The 9263-nt window shown below is 59.4% G+C and overlaps 1 protein-coding gene across 1 annotated transcript in view; it reads left to right on the top strand.

Annotated features, from left to right (window-relative positions):
* PPP1R37 (protein phosphatase 1 regulatory subunit 37) overlaps positions 1 to 9263 on the top strand; it is a 29283-nt gene that overhangs the window by 13652 nt on the left and 6368 nt on the right. The window lies entirely within an intron of this gene.

Genomic DNA, 9263 nt, shown 5'->3' with positions numbered 1-9263 from the left:
GTGTGGGCTACAACGAGATCGAGGGTCCTATCCTTGTGGAGGCATGCACCCCACCCCTGTGGTCCTTGTGTGAAGGTGGCCACGCAGGTGCTCTTGGGGTGGGGGGTGTGGCAGCCTGTTGGGTCACCGCTGAGTCGCTTGCCCATGAGACAGGTGTTATGAGGAAGGAGAGCAGGACCCCGGCACCCACCCAGCCCTTGTTGGGGTGGAGTCTGGGCCAAGGGTGACCCGAGCCCAGAGCACCGAACTTTCCCAGGGTGTCTGGGTGGCAGATGAGGGAAGTCACTGCTGCCCCCTGCATCCTTTCTTTCGGCTGAGGTGCCGGGGCTGGGAGGGCTGAGAGTGCCCTTGCAGAGATGAGGCGGGGAAATGAGGTTCTTACCACAAACACCTGTGAAAAACGCAAAGCTGGTGTCTTGGAGGCCAGAGTGGCGACCACAGGCTGTATGGGGTGAGTGACTGGAGCAGCAGGTGGCCAGGGCATGGCAGCCACTTTGTGCAGGCTTGGGACCCAGTACCTTCCTGCACCACTCAGCTGTCTGCACTCTACCCTGCGAGGTTGAGGACTGTCTCCCCACGGGCACAGGCACAGGGAAGGGATCCTCCCGACTTGCTAGTGGTTGCCCTCTGCACAGTGGCCAGAACACCTGCTGAAGGCCCAGGATACAGAGTTGGCTCTGTCCATGGGATTTCTCCACAGTCCCCCACCCCATGGAGGAGCAGGCACTACCTGGTCCCCAGTGCCACCTTTGAGTGGGGAGGGCACAGCCAGCCCTGGATTCTGTCTCCTTCACTGTCCCTGTGCCCCAAATCTCCTGACCACTACCGCGCCCGCCCCCCCAACCTCACAGGGGAGGGTGCTTCCCCAGCCACTAGGACTGCCAGCTCCCAGCCCTCAGCTCTGTGCCCGTAGCCACCAGCCTGAGTACATATTTGTCCAAGGGCAGACGAGCATGTGGGATCAGCTCTGCCCAGCCGGGTGGCCAGGGACAGGTGGGGCAGCCTCTGGTTGGTTGGCTCTCGTGGCCATCCCTCCCCACCCCTTGCAGGCTCAGATCTCAGGTCAGCCGCCAGAGGGTCCTCAACTGGGACAGGCTCTGCTCCGGCACCCCTCCTTAGCGTCACTTCTGATGGAGACCGGGTGTCCCTCACACATTCCTTTATGTTTAGATTTCGCTCTCTTCAGCACTTTTAGTATTTGACCTTCATTTGTCTTTGGGGGTTGGAAGCATTACATGCAAACATCTGTAAGTGAACCGCTGCAAAGGACCAGGTCAGCAAGCTGCTGCAGCAACACTGGCTGCTTGTTTTGGTACAGAGATGGGGGAAGCACAGTGCTGCTTCCCGCACCCTCTGGGTCTCCATCTGATAAGCTTCACTTTTTGCATGAGGCTCCCTGACCAGGGAGCACTGAGAGCCGTTTCCAGTGAGGGTTGGAGTCGGTTCACCTGTCGGGTCCAGTACTACCTTGAGGCAGGTGGAGACCATATATGTCTGTGGGAGCTCCTGGGGTCTTCTGGGGGGTCTGCAAAGTTGGCAGGAAATAGGCCTCCTCCCAGCTACTTGCGTGTCTCTTGCTCCTCTTTTCCTTCACACCCGTTGGTGCCCCTGGGTCACATCAAAGAAGCCTGGCCAGCCTGCCTGGTCTGGCCCATCCTGCCCAGGGCCTCTGTTCAAGCTCCGGACACAGTCTGGTCATGCAGGCTCGAATGGGATTCAGCATCTCTGTGCCACCCCCACCCCTACCCCCCAGAACTGGACGGGGCTCTGCACTTTCGAGGGAGGGGGCCACCCCATCACAGGGTGGGAGAGTTGCCAGCAGCCCCACATAGCTGTGTCCCTATGGAGACCTAGAACTCCTGGAGACCACAAAGGGGCACCCTCCCGCATGCCCCTGCAGAAAGCCCTCGGCTAGTGTGACACGCTGGTCACTTGTGTCTGTGTCCTGAGCCTGTACTCACTCCAGAACTAGGGTGTTCACAGGTAGGAGCGAGGTGCAGAGCCCTGAATCCCAGCTCTCTTGTGTTAGTTCTGGGCCCTGGGCAGCTTCCTTCCCCTGAAGGTGCTGCCTGGGCCGGGGGTTGTGGGAGGGGATGCGGGTGACGTGCTGTGGGCGTGCCCACCTGTAACAACAGTAAGGCACAGAATTACGCTGCCTGGCACAGGGCTAAGAGCCCTGGTGGGACAGTGGGTACGTGCTTGGCTGCTGACCGCCCAGCAGGAGAAAGCTTTGGCAGTCATTTTGTTACAGCTTTGGAAACCCTCTGGGGCAGCTCTGCTCGGACTGGAGGGGACTCCGTAAGGAGGGGACTGTGGGGGGTGGGTGGGGTGGGTGGGTGTGGGGGGTGACCTGCTTCACCCAGTCTGCCCGGGACTGGGGAAGCTTTGTTTGGAATGTTCTCTGTAAACACACACGTGCTTCTTTAGCAGGGTTCATGTGGGGTCTGGCTGCTGGGAAGGTTGAGTGGGGGTGGGGGGCAGGGGGGCGAGGCAGGCCTATGCCACCAGCCAGCCCACTGCCCCTCTCACTGGATTAGGCAGGTCCCCTCGCCAGTCTGGTTACGGAGGCCATTGCTCAGCGGTGCTAGAAGCCGCCTGTGAGCTGCAACACGGCTCCCTGAGTCGTGATGCTTCCCTCCGGGGCGGGCGAGGCGCGGCGCTCTGCTCCCGCGTGGGCCTCACCAGCCTGGGCCCGCTGCCTCTCCCTCCCGCGCCTCCCTGGGCCTCAGTTCACAGTCCGCCTGGGGCAAGGGCTGCCTTGTGGGAGAAGAGTATGAGTGGGGCTCCAGAGGGCTCCGTACAGGGCATGGGGCCTCCCTGAGGCCCATTCTCTGACAGCCACCTTCAGCATGCAGCTGGCCCTCCTGCTCCCTTCACCCTCAGGGACCCTCAGGACCAGGGGTCAGGGGCAGAGTGCCGTCAGACTCCCGCGCATCTCAGCTCTGGGCCGACAGACACAGTAGCCCTGGGGGACCTGTGCCCCAGCTCAGGACTTAGCACCAGTCTCTATCTCCATCCCAATCCCACCTCTTCCTGGGTGGGCCCCTTCTGTGTTTTGTGAGACATTCTAGAGAACTGTCACGGGTCTGTAAACTTTTCAACCACAGCGGCACCTTCTGCTTGCTATCATCTAGGCCCAGAACATGACCACTGAGCAGTGGCTGGGCTGGGACCGGCCCCTCACAGTGACTGAGCCACGCTCCGCTTCCCTGGGCCCTGGCTTGGCCAGCTTGTGGCGGGGAGGCCAGGCTTCCCTGTTCTCTGCACTGCGCGTGAGCAGTGCTTGTGAACGGTGCCTCATCACCCTCTGGGAGGTGGATGCCTCGGCTCGCCAGCCCGCCCCCTAGGGGTGAGTGCTGGGTGGATTTCGTCTGCAGGCTGAGTCCCCAGGCCTGGGGGTTGGGGGAGCTGTCAGAGGTGAATGTGTTTACATTTGGGATGGGTGTGGTGAGATGGGCTTCCACCGGAGACTGGGAGCTGGAGGAGAGGGTCCCAGTGTAAAGGAGTTTGTGTCCCATCCATTCCCATCTTCCGGAATGTGCCTGGACATCCTCCTGGTGCCGTGGGTAGGAGGCATCGACCTCCCCCGACCAGGGGTGAGGCTCTGAGGAGTGGGTCCTGCCTGGGTGGCTCCTGGAGGTGTGGCCGGGCCTGGGAAGTGGGGCCACAGCCCTGCTTCTCAGGGCCACTGAGGCACATGAGGTCATTCTTGGTAACCACCAAGAGTGGTGGCCCTGGGGCCCTGCCAGGCACCCTCCCCCATGCTGCAGAGGGTGGCCGAGCTGGGCAGGAAATGCGCTGGGGCAGGAGTGTTGGGTTCTTGGGCAGCTTCGAGACAGGTGGCTTTCCACCCCTGTGGGCCCTGTCTGTGTCAGTAGGCTTCTTTTTCACAGACCCAGAAATGGTGTGTCGAACACCACTCCCCCCCCCATCCCCCAATGCATCGGGAGGATGTCGCCAGGCAGGCACCATTGGCTTGTAACTTAGGGACATATCCAAATACACAGCTGAAAAGCTCCCTCTCCACTGCCTCCCCCCATGACAGACCACCCACAAACAGCAAAGCCCGCGTGTGCCTGGCAGGGCACTGCAGGGTGTGGGTAGTCATTCAGAGCACAGGGCTGGTGTCTGAAAACCCTCTGAGTGAGGTCCCCAAGGGGTACTTGGGTCCCAGTTCCCTCCCGCCTTTCAGTGCACCCAGTCACCCAGGTTGCTCCTTCCCAGGGGGCAGACCTTCACGTCAGGGTGAGAAGTGGGGCCTGGGGGTAGAGGCGTTCCCCCCAAGAGGAGTGACACTGAGTAGAGAGAAGACTGGGTTCAAGAAGGCCCTGGAGCCCCACTCCCCAGGCCCGAGCCAGGCCTGCCCTTACATCTCTCCAGCTATAAGCTTTGGCACCCCATCCCGAATGTTAAGTGGGGTGGTGGGTGGGGAGCACGGTGGCTGAGACTGCAGCCAGCACTCCTGGGGGCTCCTGTGAGGAGCAGAGGGCCTGACATGTAGCCGATGGGGAGCAAAGTGGCCATGGCTCTGTGCCCACTGGGCCCAGGGGAAGGCGCCAGGCGGTGGTGTGAAGAGTCGGCTTGAGTGTTGGCTTTCTTGTTACAAAGTGTGCTACATTCATGGACATTCACTCTGTGCGGCACCTGCTGGTTCAGGATGGACGCCGCTAGAAACCAGATTTCTCCCTCCACCCCTGCCTCCTGGAGACTTGCTGCCTGGGTCCTCAGGCACCCTTCCAAAAGTGGCCTGTGACCACGGCCAACTGCGACCTCTGCTGGCCACCTGGTTGTGTAACTAATGTTTTTCCCCCTGCTTTTAAGATACTGACTTTATAAGGACCAAGTAAATTACTTGAGATTGAAGCCCACTGTGTTAGTCTGGGTACATTAGAGAAACAAATCCACAGAAACTCATATGTATAAGAGAGGGTTTTATATAAAGTGTAAGTGTGCATTAAGAAAGCATCCTAACACAGTGCTATCCAAGCCCATATGTTCAACATTAGCCCATATGTCCGACACCAATCCACACAGTCCTCCTCCATCTCACAAAACACACGCAATGACGCCGACTGCAGGAGGAAAGCCGAATCAGTGAGCGTGTAAGCATCTCAGTGCTGGCAGGGGTCTCCATGCGGCTTCTCCAGCACCCAGGGCTGCATCAGGGTAGGTCCATGTGGTTTCTCCTCAGGGATGTCTTGCAGGAAGTGAGCCTAGCCAGCTGAAGCAGGGAACTGGCTAAGGCAGTGCACTCTGGTCTTACCATTAGAGAGCAAGAGACCCGAGAACTAGAAAGGCAAGGCTTACAGAGCTGTTTATCTCTCCACCCTTCAATTGATCCCACATGTGTTTATTGGCCAGGTTGACACAATAAACCTTAACTATCTCACCCACTCGCACTTAGAAAAGACAAAAAGCAGCAGCAACCTCGTAGGAAGATAGAATTCTGAGATTGTCACCATGTAAGTGAAGTTTGATTGGAACATCCCCACGCTCACTTGCGTACCTGCCACATGGCCGCTTTCGCTGCACAGAGCTGGGTCAGTGCAGCAGAAGCTCGGAGTAGTCCTGTGAAGTTCGAAGTGTTGACTCTCTGGCCCTCTTAAGAAAAATGTTGGAACTCTGGTAAAAACCCAACACCCAAGCTTGTTGCCATGCTGCTCCCAGCCACCCTGTAGGATGGAGTAGGGCTGCCCTGTAGGGCTTCTGAGGCCCTTCCTGTACGCAGCAGGCGGCTGGGCAGTGTGCCCGCTGCCCTCGTTTCCTAAGGAGATGAGGTTTCTAGCAGGATATTGGACCACTGATATTTTTCCGATCCAGGTAGCATTCCCAGACATGCGCAGGTCGTAGAAAATTCAGTCTCGTCCTGGTTACACTTCCTGGCACACCACTGACCCAGGATGAACCCATTGGAAGCCCTGAAAATAGGCCATTTCCTAGGGTGGTGGGTGCCCAGTGCGCAGGGAACCACGGCTGCTGGCTCCCTGCTGGAATGGGCACCTGCCACCACCGAGGGGAGGGTGCTTCCAGGAGCTCATCACGCCCCCTAACCTCCCTGTTACAGGGAACAGCCCTTCGGTGGGGTGAGTTCTTCTAACTTCAGTTCTGTTTCCTCTCTGCTGACTTTTGCGTTGTCCATGCCCCTCCCCCCAACTCTCCCTGGGACCCCCATTCTTCAGGGTACAAATGCCCTCTCTGCTCTTAGTGCCGGTGGCCCCACCTCAGGCAGAGCTGTGGCCCAGCTTGGTCCCTCATCCAAATGGCACAGCTCCTGCCTTATGAAAGGTAGCTGTTCTCAGGCTGGGGTCGTCAGAATCACCTGGGGGTGGGGGGTGCCTCAAAAGTTGTGCTGGGCCCTGGTGGCCCGCCTCCTTGGTCTGGCTCTCTGAGGGCTGGATGCACCTTGGTCCCTGTTGTATCCGGTAGACACTGGGGCCAGCAGCCAGGGCTGTCAGTTTGGTATCAGTATAGGTCTCAGCATTGCCTGCCTCTGGGCCTGTCAGGACTCCCCACTACTGCCCCCCACCCAAGGGAGCCCACTGTAGCCCCTTCAGCTGCAGCCTGAGGCTGGCCCTGAGCATGTGGGCCCCAGAGCACCCCCACTCCCAGCACTGCAGCTTCGTGCTGTGCGGCTCCCACGTGGATGGATGGCTATCGCCCACCAGCATCAGGCGTCCAGGGGAGGCCTGAGTCACCGCCGCCCCTGCTGTCTTGGAGGTGCCTGTCACCTGATGCCTGGTGTTGGGTGTCTCCTGCCCCTTTGTCAGGGCCGGGGAGGGGCAGGAGGCAGAGAAGCTGTTTATTCTCCAGGAGACATTTGCACCACTGCCCCGCCTCCCCAGGTAACTGGGGAGCCGTACCCGCCAGCTGGCACACAGCACTGACCCTCCCCCCAGTCTCACCAGAGCTTGCTGCCCCAGGCTGGTCAGACCTGAGCACGAGCCCAGCTCTGGCTCCAGAGGCTCTGTGCAGCCACGTCCTGGCAAATGGCATGTCCTCCGGAGCCAGGGCTGCTGTCCCCGAGTCCGGAAGTGGGGTGTAGTTGTGCCCCTCTTCCGGTTGATCCCGGAGATGAGCACTGACATGGAGCATGGGGGAAGTCCTCAGTACACAGTGGCCACGGCCACTGCCCTGGGGGGTTTCCAAGGCTGGGGGACCGGAACGGCTAGGCCTGCTGCTTAACGCATCGTGCCACTAGGGAGGCCTCGGCCTCAGCCTGGGCCCTTTATTGAAGAGTCTGTCTTTCCAGTGTCGGAGTTCTCCCCCTCTGGCAGCCCGTACCCCTGGGGGCCTTTCCCAAGCAGGTCCTTGTGAAAGGCGGAAAATGAAATGGGGTCCCAGGACCGAGCCCTGGGAGAAATTGGCACAATGTCTTTGTACCTGTAGGTACGGTGTGTGCTCTTCTTTAGCCCACAGAAGCCCAAGTGGTGTCGTGGGTGAGGTGTTGGAGAAAGACGAGGCTGTCTTCTGTTCCTTAATAAAGATTTACAGCCTTGGCATGGCAGTGGGTTTGGTTTGGGTTACTGGCTGCTATGTGGCGGGAAGATGAGGCTGTCTGCTCCAGCAAAGATTCAGTCTGAGAAACCCCTAGAGCAGTTCTCTGTGCTAGAAGGTCGCTGCAAGTCGGAACCGACTCCACAGTCCCGGCTCCAGGGTGACAGGCCTGCAGCAGTGCACCTCACTCAGGGCTGCTTTCAAGGCAGTGGGAGCGTGGGCGGTCCCCAGTCGCTGCCACCTGCTGAGGCGTGTATGGTGCCAAAGCCCCAGGGTCTGCTGACACTGTCTCTGTGCCCCATTTTGTTGCCCACCTTCCTAAGGAGGACTGGGAATCTCTAGGAAGTGGGCCGGGCAGGCTTTGCTCATTCAAGTTCAAGGCCCCTCAAGGAGCAGTGAACTTAACCAGTTTCTGAGGCCCAGTTCTCACGGGCTGCCTAGTGTCTGTCTCTCTGGAGCGGGGAGTGGGGCACCCAGAGCCGGCGCTTTCATCAGAGAACCCCTCTGGGGCTGCAAGAGGGGGTGGGCAGCATGGGATATTGCTCCCCCCGCCAGATGGCCCCTTAAAGCAGGGGTGGTGGGTGGTGGGGGGGTGGTGCTCTGCTGCTCCTCTACCTCCTCCTGAGAAGATGGGGCGCCCCAGGGGATGGCTGAAGGAAGATCTGTACCCCTAGCTGTAGGGGTAGTAGGTGGGGGTGTGCTGGAAGGGCTGCCAAGACCTCCGACTGCCGGCCCTGCCCAGCCATCCTTCCCCAGCCCACAGCCCGGCTGTGACCACTCCAGACTGTGAGCACTGCTAACCGGCCAGCTGGGCCACACCGCAGTGTGGGGCTGCTCTGCAGAACCGACAGTGCAGAGGGCCCGGGCAGGCCAGGAGCTCGCAGAGAGGAGCCAGTTGGCCACCGGGGTGGTGTTTTAAGTAAAGCCCGGAAAAGGCAGCCAGCAGCCTCCTCCTCCACTGCACAGCTGTCCCCGCCTCCAGGCTAGCGACTCCTCCACTCGCCGGAACTTGTTGGGTTTGAGTTGCAACCCTTCATTTATTCTGCAGGCTGCTGCTTGTCACTCTGGGGCATCCTGGTGTTGGAGTCCTTGGGCCCGGGTGTTGGGGTGCTCGGGAGCTGGGCATCTGAGTGACAGCTCCTCCAGAGAGGCCACTTGGTGCCACTGAGGCAGTAGGATCCCTGCTTTTCCCACAGCCCTGGACCTGGGGCAGGGTGCTTCCTCCTTGGTGGTCGGGGACATGTGCTTCCATCCAGAATAAATGACACCCTTCACCTGCTTGCTTGGCCTGGTGGAGGCGAAGAAGTGTATGAGGACTCATGGTGACCAGCAGCCCAGAGGGTCATGGTGCCATGTACCATGTGAAAGGGGCTCCGCGGCAGGAGAGGGTGGTGTGACACAGGTGTTGGAGACCCTGCCCTGCACACAGTGGCCGGTCCAGCCTATGAGGATGGCCATGAGGTAAACAAGCAGCCATCTAACTCAGAAGCAACAAAGCCCACATGGAAGAAGCACACCAGCCTGTGTGATCACGAGGTGCTGAAGGGATGAGATATCAGGCGTCAAAGAACAGAAAAATGTTACCATAGTGAATGAAGGTGGAGTGCAGAGTGGAGACCCAAAGCCCATTTGTAGGCCACTGGAGATCCCCTTGCAGAAGGGTTTTGGGGAGGAGACGAGCCAGTCAGGGTGTGATGTAGCAACGATGAAAAATACAACTTTCCTCTAGTTCCTAAATGCTTCCCCCCACCCCCCTTCCCACTATCATG

The sequence above is a fragment of the Echinops telfairi genome, unplaced genomic scaffold (genome assembly GCF_000313985.2).
Source record: "Echinops telfairi isolate 266 unplaced genomic scaffold, ASM31398v2 ScPeMD7_655;HRSCAF=1070, whole genome shotgun sequence".
Classification (NCBI taxonomy): Eukaryota; Metazoa; Chordata; class Mammalia; order Afrosoricida; family Tenrecidae; genus Echinops; species Echinops telfairi.
Note: the sequence above shows the minus strand (reverse complement) of the source record. Positions and strands in the feature narration are given on the sequence as shown.